Source organism: Vombatus ursinus, unplaced genomic scaffold (assembly GCF_900497805.2).
Source record: "Vombatus ursinus unplaced genomic scaffold, bare-nosed wombat genome assembly UNPS02005236.1, whole genome shotgun sequence".
Taxonomy (NCBI): domain Eukaryota; kingdom Metazoa; phylum Chordata; class Mammalia; order Diprotodontia; family Vombatidae; genus Vombatus; species Vombatus ursinus.
Genome location: NW_020945014.1, coordinates 9,313,067 through 9,324,036, shown reverse-complemented (window position 1 = coordinate 9,324,036; position 10,970 = coordinate 9,313,067).

The following is a 10,970-nucleotide window of genomic DNA, read 5'->3' as shown; positions in this document are numbered from 1 at the left end:
TCAACATGTTATTCCCTCCAATCCCACTGTAAGAAATGAAATTCAGACACCAGATATTTTAGCCTTGACCATATACATAGGCTCAAACAGATCTTGCTATCTCTAGCCTATCTGCTCCCTTAACCTTTCACCATACTACATTACTACCCAAGTAATCATACAAATGAAAGCATGATCATATCACTTCTAGACAATAAAATCTTCAATGCTTTAACACTCCCTACTATGTAAAGTATAAATTGCTGATACTGGTATTCAAGATCCTATGCAATGTTGACACATCCTATCTTTCCAGTCTTATCTTATAAAACATCCTTTCAAATAGTCCTCATTCCAGTGAAACTGGATCATAATATTATTGATTTAGAATTACAATGTAGAGACGTTCTAGTCCAACCCCTTCTTTTTTATTAATTTATTTTGATTTATCAATAATCACTTCCATATGCTTTTGAGTTTAAAATTTTTCTCCCCCTTCCTCCCCACCACCCTCCCCAAGACAGTGCATAAGCTGATATAGGCTATACATTTATACTCCTATTAAACATATTTTCACATTAGTGATGTTGTAAGTAAAAATTAGAACCAATAAGAGGAACCATCAGAAAGAGGAAACAAAACTCAACAGAAGAGAAAAAAATTGCAATTCAACTTCCATAGTGCTTTCTTTGAATGAGGATAAAATTTTTCATCACGAGGCCTTTGGAGATGTCTTGGATCCTTGCATTGCTAGGAAAGGTTACGTTTATCAATATTAGTAATCACACAGCATGGCTGTTATTGTGTACAATGTTCTCTTGATTCTGCTCACTTCACTCAGCATCAGACCATACAAGTCTTTCCAGGTTTTTGTGAAGTCAGCCTGCTCATCATTTCTTATAGCACAATAGTATTCCATTACATTCGTATACCACAACTTGCTCAGTCATTCCCCAATTGATGGGCATCCTCTCAATTTCCAATTCTTTGCTACCACAAAAAGAGCTGCTATGAATATTTTTGCACATGTGGGTCGTTCTCCCATTTGTATGATCTCTTTGGGATATAGCCCTAGAAGTGCTATTGCTGGGTCAAAGGGTATGCACATTTTTATAGCTCTTTGGGCATAGTTGCATATTGCCCTCCAAAATGGTTGGATCATTTCACAACTCCACCAACAAAGCATTAGTGTTCCAATTTTCCCACATCTTCTCCAACACTTCCCATTTTCCTGTTTGGCATGTTGGCCAGTCTGGTAGGTGTGATGTGGTACCTCAGAGTTGTTTTGATTTGCATTTCTCTAATCAATAGCGATTTAGAGCATTTTTTCATATGACTATCGATGGCTTTAATTTCTTCATCTGAGAACTACCTGTTCACATCCTTTGACCATTTATCAATTGAGAAATGGCTTGTATTCTTATAAATTTTACTAAATTCTCTATATATTTTAGAAATGAAGCCCTTATCAGAGAGACTGGTTGTAAAAATTATTTCCCAATTTTCTACCTTCCTTCTAATCTTAGTTGCATTGGCTTTGTTTGTGCAAAAGCTTTTCAATTTAATGTAATCAAAATTATCTGTTTTGCTTTTCATAATGTTCTCTATCTCCTGTTTGGTCATGAATTCTTCTGTTCTCCATAGATCTGATAGGTAAACTATTCCTTGCTCTCCCAGTTTGCTTATGGTATCAGCCTTCATATATAAATCATGAACCCATTTTGACTTTATTTTGGTACATGGTGTGAGATTTTGGTCTATGCCTAGTTTCTGCCATACTCTTTTCCAGTTTTCCCAGCAGTTTTATTTTTTTTAAAGAGTGGGTTCTTATCCCAGAAGCTGGGGTCTTCGGGTTTATCAAATAACAGATTGCTATAGTCATTGACTACTGTGTCTTGCATATTTAACCTATTCCACCGATCCACCACTCTATTTCTTAGCTAGTACCAAGCAGTTTTGATGACTGCTGCTTTACAATACAACTTAAGATCTGGAATTGCTAGGCCACCTTCCCCTGCATTTCTTTTTGTTAGTTCCCTTGATATTCCGGAGCTTTTGTTCTTCCAAATGAATCTTCTTATTATTTTTTCTAACTCTATGAAATATTTTGGGTAGTTTGATTGGTATGGCACTGAATAAGTAAATTAGCTTAGGTAGAATTGTCATTTTTATTATATTAGCTCAGCCTACCCATGAATAACTGATGTTTTTCCAGTTGTTTAGATTTGAGTTTATTTGTGTGAAAAGTGTTTTGTAATTGTGTTCATAGAGTTCCTGGGTTTGTTTCGGGAGGTAGACTCCTAAATATTTTATAATGTCTACAGTAAGTTTAAATGGAATTTCTCTTTCTATCTCTTGCTGTTGGGCTTTGTTGGTAATATGTAGAAATGCTGATGATTTATGAGGGTTTACTTTACAGTCTGCAACTTTGCTAAAGTTGTTTATTATTTCAAGTAGTTTTTTACTTGATTCTCTAGGATTCTCTAAGTATATCATCATGTCATCTGCAAAGAGTGATAGGTTTGTTTCTTCTTTGCCTATTCAAATACCTTCAATTTCTTTTTCTTCTCTTACTGCTAAAGCTAACATTTCCAGTATGATATTGAATAACAGTGGTGATAATGGACATCCTTGTTTCATGCCCAATCTTATTGGAAATGCTTCTAGCTTGTCCCCATTAAATATTATACTTGCTGAAGGTTTTAGATGGATGCTATTTATTATTTTAAGGAAGACTCCATTTATACCTATGCTTTCTAGTGTTTTTAATAGGAATGGGTCTTGTATTTTGTCAAAAGCTTTTTCTTAATCTATTGAGATGATCATGTGTTTTCTGTTAGTTTTGGTGTTGATATGATCAATTATGCTAATAGTTTTCCTAATATTGAACCAGCCCTGCATTCCTGGTATAAATCCTACCTGGTCTTAGTGTATTATTCTTGTGATAAGTTGCTATAATCTATTTGCTAATATTTTCTTTAAAATGTTTGCATCTATATTCATTAGCCGAATTGGTCAATAATTTTCTTTCTCTGTTTTGACTCTTCCTGGTTTAGGTATCAGCACCATATTTGTATCATAAAAAGAATTTGGTAAGACTCCTTCTTCACATATTTTCCCAAATAGTCCTTATAGTATTGGAATTAATTGTTCTTTAAATGTTTGATAGAATTCACACGTAAATCCACCTGGCCCTGGAGATTTTTTCCTAGGGAGTTCATCAATGGCTTATTCAATTTCTTTTTCTGAGATGGGGTTATTTAAGTATTTTACTTCCTCTTCTGTTAATCTGGTAATTTATATTTTTAAATATGTATCCATTTCACTAAGATTGTCAAATTTGTTGGCATATAGTTGGGTAAAATCATTCCTAATTATTGTTCTCATTTCCTCTTCCTTGGTGGTAGCTTCACCCTTTTCATTCTTGATACTAGAAATTTGGTTTTCTTCTTTCTTTTTCTAATTAAATTAACCAAAAGTTTATCTATTTTATTGTTTTTTTTCATAAAACCAGCTCTTAGTTTTATTTATTAGTTCAATAGTTTTCTTAATTTCAATTTTATTAATTTTTCCTTTGGTTTTCAATATTTCTAATTTAGTGTTTAATTGAGGATTTTTAATTTGTTTTTCTAGTTTTTTTTATTTGAATAACCAATTCATTGGTCTCCTCTTTTTTCTATTTTATTTATGTAAGCATTTAGAGATATAAAACTTCCCCTAAGAACTGTTTTCCCTGCATTCCATAAGTTTTGCTATGTTGTCTCATTATTGTCATTCTCTTGAATGAAATTATTGATTGTTTCTACGATTTGTTGTTTGACCCAATCATTTTTTAGGATTAGACTATTTAGTTTCCAATTATTTTTTAGTCTATCTTGCCATGGCCCTTTATTACATATAATTTTTATTGCATCATGATCTGAAAAGGATGCATTTAATATTTCTACCTTTCTGCATGGGATTTTGAGGTTTTTATGCCCTAGTACATGGTCAATTTTTGTGTATGTGCCATGTACCGCCAAGAAAAAAGTACATTCCTTTCTATTCTCATTCAGTTTTCTCCAGAGGTCTATCATACCTAACTTTTCTAATGTTCTGTTAACTTCTTCAACTTCTTTCTTGTTTATTTTGTGACTAGATTTACCTAGTTCAGAGAGGGGGAGGTTGAGGTCCCCCACTAGTATAGTTTTGCTTTCTATTTCTTCCTGTAACTCCCTGAACTTCTCCTCTAAGAATCTGGATGCTATACCATTTGGTGCATATATGATATTACTTCATTGTCTATGGTGCCTTTCAGCAGGATGTAGTTTCCTTCCTCATCTCTTTTGATAAGATCTATTTTTGCTTTTGCTTGGTCTTAGATCAGGATTGCTACCCCTGCTTTTTTTTACTTCAGCTGAAGCATAATATATTCTGCTCCAGCCTTTTACCTTTACCCTGTGTGTATTACTCTTTTTCAAATGTGTTTCCCGTGTTTACATATTGTAGGATTATGATTTTTAACCCATTCCACTATCTGCTTCCATTTTATGGGAGAGTTCATCCCATTCACATTTACAGTTATGATTACTATCTGTGTCTTTTTCTCCATCCTTTTTTCCCCCATTTACGCTTTTCTTTCTCCTTTCTCCTTTCCCCCCTTCACTAGTGTTTTGCTTTTGACCATCACCTCCTTTAGTCCCTCCTCCCTTCTATTAGCCCTTTCCCTTTTCTTCCTTTTACCCTTACTGCCTCTTCCCTCCTTTCTATCCCCCCTCCCTTTTCTTTTGCCCTTTCCCTCCTACTGCCTATAGGGCAAGTTAGATTGGTATACCTAACTGATTATGTTATTGCCTTCTTAAGCCAAATCTGATGAGAGTAAGTTTCAAACCATGCTCATCCCCCTCCCTTCTTTCCTTCTGCTGTAATAGGTTTTTGTGTCTTTTTCTGTAATGTAATTTACCCTTGTCTGCCTCCCCATCTCTTAGCACATTTTGTTAGATCAGACTAATCCACTTACTTAGATCCATTTATAACCTACTTGATTAGATTTTTTTTATCATTACATCAAAGTCAACTTATATCCAACCCCTTTATGTATCCTCCTTTAACATGGTGTAATAACAATGCAGTTCTCAAGAGTTGCAAGTGTCATTTTCCCTCATAAGGATGTAAACAGTTTGCCCTTATTGACAACATATTATATCTTTCTTTCCCATTTACCTTTTTATCTCTCTCTTGAATCTTCTACTTGAAGATCAAATTTTTGTTGAGCTCCGGTCTTTTTATAAGGAAGGTTTTGAAGTCCCCTATTTCATTGAATATCCATCTCCTCCCCTGAAAGATCATGCTTTTTTTCACTGGGTAGTTGATCCTTGGCTGCAATCCAAGCTCTTTTGTCTTATGGAATATTATGTTCCATGCCCTACGGTCTTTTAATGTAGAAACTTCAAGGCCCTGTGTAATCATGACTGTGGTTCCATGATATTTAAATTGTTTCTTTCTGACTGCTTGCAGTATTTTCTCTTTGACCTGGTAATTTTGGAATTTGGCTAATATATTCCTTGGTTTTTTCAATTTGGGATCTCTTTCAGGCAGTGAGCAGTGGATTCTTTCTATGGCTATTTTACCTTCTGGTTCTAGGACTTCAGGGCAGTTTTCCTTTATGATTTCCTGAAAGATACTGTCTAGGCTCTTTTTTTCATCATGATTTTCAGGTAGACCAATAATTTTTAAACTCTTTCTCCTGGATCGATTTTCCAAGTCAGTTGTTTTACCAATGAGGTATTTTACATTTTCATCTTTTTTTTTCATTTTTTTTGTTTCTGTTTGACTGATTCTTGCTCTCTCATAGTGTCATTAGTTTCCATTTGTCCAATTCTAATTTTTAACAAATTATTTTCTTCTGTTAGATTTTGTACTTCCTTCTCCAATTAGTCAATTGTATTTTTAAGGGATTTGTTTTCTTCAGTGTACTTTTTTTCCAGGTGACCAATTATGTTTTTTTCAGGATTTGTTTTCTTCAGTGTACTTTTTTTCCAATTGGCCAATGGTATTTTTTAAGGAATCTTCTAACTCTCTCATTTGACTTTTAAAATCCTTCTTGAGCTCTTCTAAGAAGACTTTTTGGGCTTCAGACCAGTTCATATTCTCTTTTGATGTTGTAGATGTGAGTTTGTTGACAATGTTGTCCTCTTAAGAATTTCTGTCTTGATCTTCACTCTTCTCATAATATGAATCTATGGTACCTTCCTTTTTACTCATGGTATTTCTTTATTCCCTGGTCTTTAAAGAGATTGAGCTCTCCTGCTGGGGAGCAGAGGGCACTGACCCAAGCTTCTTGTGTTGGGAGCCTAGGTCTTGGTCACTGGCTTTGTGTGCTGGGGCCTCTTATGTTGGCAATTAGAGGCTGAAGGGTTCTGGCAGCTTACCTGGTGTTGGGCTGGAATCAGCAAGGCTGGAACTTTTGGGCAACTCTAGGTTGCTTTCTTCAGCTCCTTTCAGATGAATGCTGCAGAATGTTTATCTGCCTGGGGCCCTTTGAAGTGCTGCTTCCTTTATTTTTGTGGTGGGAGACCAGTTTGTTGTTGAATGCCAAGGCACCAGGATCTCCTCTGGGTGTGCTGAAATGGAACTTTCCCCTAGTTGGCTGGGGCACCTCCCGTTCCATACTGCTCCCCTTCCCCCAGGGCAACAGGGACCTTTCCCATTAATCCTTCAAGCTGGCTGGGCTACTGCACTGCTGCTCCCTGTCTTTCTTCTGGTTCAGCTGTTCCAGGGTTTTTCCTGGGGCGATATTTTCTGGGCTTTCAGAGGTTGATAGGGGAGAGTGAGAGCCACTACCTTTTTATTCCACCCCCAACCCCTTCTTTTTACAGAATACTATCCATTCCTTATCATCATTTTGCCACATGCCATTTCTTTTGCTCATGCAATTTCCATGACTGGAAGGTGATCCTGACTGCCCCATTCTTGTTTGTTGATTGATGTTTAATATATGTATGTTCTATGGAATTAGATTAATGTCCCCATAGACCATTATTTTAAAGTCCAACATGAATTCAACATCTTCTAAGTTTCAGAAGTGAAAGAACTCCTTTGTCCCTGTACTGCTCACAGTAATTTCCTTGTGTGTGTCCCATGGACTTATGTCACTATAGCTTTTCTCTCTTTTTTTATACTGCCCCTATCTTTAGATTGAAAGTTCCTTTGGACCAAGACTTTAGTTATATCACTCCCCTTATGCATAAGCTCAAAGGATTATGCATCAGCAGAAAGAAGGGAATCTTAGATTCATCTAGATGAATTCTCTGCATTATAGGAATAGGCAAAAACTATTTTTGTGAGCAGGGTAGTGAATTTCCCAATGAAGGTAGCAAGTACAAAAGCCAGGTATTGAACCTAGATTCTCTTGCAACAGCCCAGGGCTCAATACAGTGTACCATGCTTCTTCTCACAAATGAGTACAGGGTTTTTGGACATGATAAGTGCTTAATAAATAGTTTTTGAGTAAAATTTAATAGGATCACATTAGGTCTTGCTTGCCTTTTACCTTGATAATGGATTAATGATTTGAATGAGAGAAAGCATGTTATCTAATTCTTGAAACAGAATATCTTGGACAGAAAAAAGTATTTTTAATTTATTTTTTCATTTGGTTACAGAATCACAGAATTACAGAGATTGAAGTTATCTCTGAACATCTGTTACAGTGTACTCAACAAATGGTCATCTAGCCTTTGTTTGAAGCTCTCCAAAGAGAAGGAACCTTTTATTACAAGAAGCAGTATCTTCCACTTTTATATAGCTTCAATCATATATAAGTCAGTATGTACACATGTATTATCTTATATTGTCTCTTCTGGCTGGACTATAAACTCCCAGAGGGCAGGAATTGTTTTATTCTGGCCAGTACCTAGAACAGTGACTGATACAGAATAGATGTTTAACTAATACTCTTTGAAGATATGTGTGGAGTCTATGTCTTAAGAATTATTAATAAGAATTGAATTCTCAATTGATGGAGCTATCCAAAAGCAAAAGGTATTATATTAAAAGGAAGTGGCTTCCCCATTACAAATCTTCAAGTATACACATTTTTTTCAGGAATGATGTGGGGCAAGGGCTCTTAACTTGGAGTGCACAGATTTGCAAAGGGTTCATGGATAAATTTCCTGGGATACATGACTTTGGATGGAAAAATAGATGTATCTCTATTTTCACTAACTTCTAACTGAAATTTAGCTTTTATTTCAATTTTTAAAAAACATCATTCTGAGAAGGGGTCCATCATCTTTACCAGAATGCCAAAGTGATCCATGACCCAAAAAAGGTTAAGGATCCATGCTGTAGAGGGTATTCTCCATTACTATAGGTCTCCAAGAGGCAGCAAAATGCCAATGTCAAGGATGCTGGAGAGTATTTCATTTCAATTATGGATTGAACTACATGACCTCTTCAGTCTGTTTCAATTTTGTGATGCTACAATTTCAAATCATTTTGACCAATTTTAATGATTGTATTGAACCAGACACTTGCCCTAAAGTTCATGTGTTTCAAAATCCACACTAAATGACAATATCTTCTTGTTAATATGCCAGTGGAGAGTCATGTCTGTTTTAATAAGTGAGATTCAGTTAAATGCAGTGGTCTATTGGTCAGTTCTTGGAAGGTTCTGAGAATAGCATAGCTGGAAAGGGGGTCTCTTCACAGAAAAAAAAATATTTCTAATAAGCTGACACTGAACTCAAGGACACAAAGGAGTTGATAACAAGTTAATTATTGAATCCCTTCCCCCATGAAAACAATTAATGTGGATTCCTTCTTTAGTATCACATCCTAGATCTCTATCTAAATATAGTTCAATTCTCTCTGAGAGAAAAAAAAATGGGACAATTAGGAGAAAGGGAAAGCTGATGGTTCAGCATTATAGAAGTCAAAGTCAAATAATCTTTGTTTTGTGGAAAAGGACACATGAGAATGTTAATGTACTCGGTAGATGATAAGAACTGACATGAAGTCAGTTTTGAACACTTGACATCCACTGTTTAATCACTTTAGGCCTTCTTTGAGTTATAAGTTCAGAGATTTCCTGCTTGCTTTGGCCTGTCTGATACATTCATTTCTAAAATCCCAAATCCATTCAGTTGACAATGTCTGCCTCTGGCTTTGTCTTTAACTGTCATATTTCAGACGTGCAGTTGGAGGACAGCACTCTATCCCCAGGAAAGTTAAACTGCTCAGTGCATAATTGAAGTTGTTGGTAAACATAACTGGGAAGTATCATACCTTGTCAGAGCTGGAAACAACTTAAAACACAGAGTTATTGAGCATCAGAGTGGGAAATGACTTGAGAGATGTAGTCACAAAATCATAGACTCACAGAACCTCCAAGTTGGAAAAAATCCAAAGGATATCTAGTCAAACCCTTGCCTCAGCAACAATTCTGACTATCAAACCTGTGAATAGCCCAGAACAGAAAGGCCTTTGTCCAAAGGTCCTGGCATCTTGGGGCTAGAAGAGAAACTTTCTTACTAGAAGGACATTTCTTCCCCAGGAAGGGGCACTTCTGTAGTTCCCTCCCACTGCAACATTTGCCCTCCCACCTTAATTTTCAGGACTCGAGGAGAAAGGTGGAATCCCACCCCACCCCCAACCTTACCCCTTGGAGGATGGCCTATTCCCTCCAAGAACACCTGCACCTACAGTGGGACTGCTCTCTTTGCAATTTAATCCTCCTTTCCTTTCAACCTGCCCTCACGCCTCCCCCCCAAAAAATTATTTCATCCCAGCTTTGGTTTTCTATTGGAAAAGGATTATGGCTTTGACTTTTAAAACATACCTGAAAAAGGGTCATCCAACTTTTGCTTGAAACCTCTAGTGAGGAGGAAGCCATGTCTTTCTTGGGCATCCCAGTCCACTTACGAACATTTCTAACTCTTTGGAAGTGTTTCTTATCATCATATCTGTATTTTTACCTTGGCAATGTCAACACTTTGCTCCTGGTATCATCATCTGCACCCCAAAAGAACAATCCTGCTTCCCTCAGCCTTCTTTCCTTTAAGCTGTCCTGGTTCTAGGTCTACAACATCACTTTCTTAGCAAATGGAAATGATATTTGCTGCCTAAACTCCAACCTCGTCCTCTCATTGAAGGAACTAAGACTCATAGCCCTAAGTCCCTGGGTGCTGATTAATGACCTTTCATCTTATCATGTCCATGCATGAGTCCACCACAGCGTATCCTGGCCATTTCCAAGGTATATCTCTGAGCCTTCACCATCTCCCCCTTTCCCCTTTAACACCAGATACTCCGTATGTATTGATTTCCTCTATTAGGATGAGATCAGGGGCTGTTTCATTTGCTTGTACTGATATTGCCAGGACTTATCACAACTCTTGGTATATAGTATATGTTTAATCAATCCTTTTATTTCATTCATTCATTGAAATGATCCTTATATGCCATAGACTCAAGGCTCTTCACTATCTGAATTATCTTCATTTAGACAATCCTCATTTTCTCAATGTCCTTTCTAAAATGTGTTTCCTTGGACTGAACACAATATTTCAAATGTGATCTGATGAATGAAACATACAGTATTACCACTTACTTCACTACACTTGGAGCCTATGTTTCTCATAAATTAGTGCAATATTGTATTAACTGTTTTGGCTGCTACATAATTGTTAGAGAGCTAACTTCAAAGCCCAGAAACTATGGGATCATTTTGCCTTGGATACATACTAACTGTATGATGCTGGTTAAGTTCACTAGTCAACTTTAAGAACAAGGTGCAGAGCAGTTTCCAATATGAATTGGCTGACAGAGTTTCCTCACCAAGTTTTATACACTGATGAAATCACAACCCCTCACTGCTCCCCCTCCCAAAAAAAAATTACACTGTTGATTCATATTGAACTTGCAATTCACAGAAGCACTAAGGCTCTCTCTTTTTTTAAAGATGAACTGCAATCTAACCATGCCTCTCCAATTATGTACTCAGAAAGTTA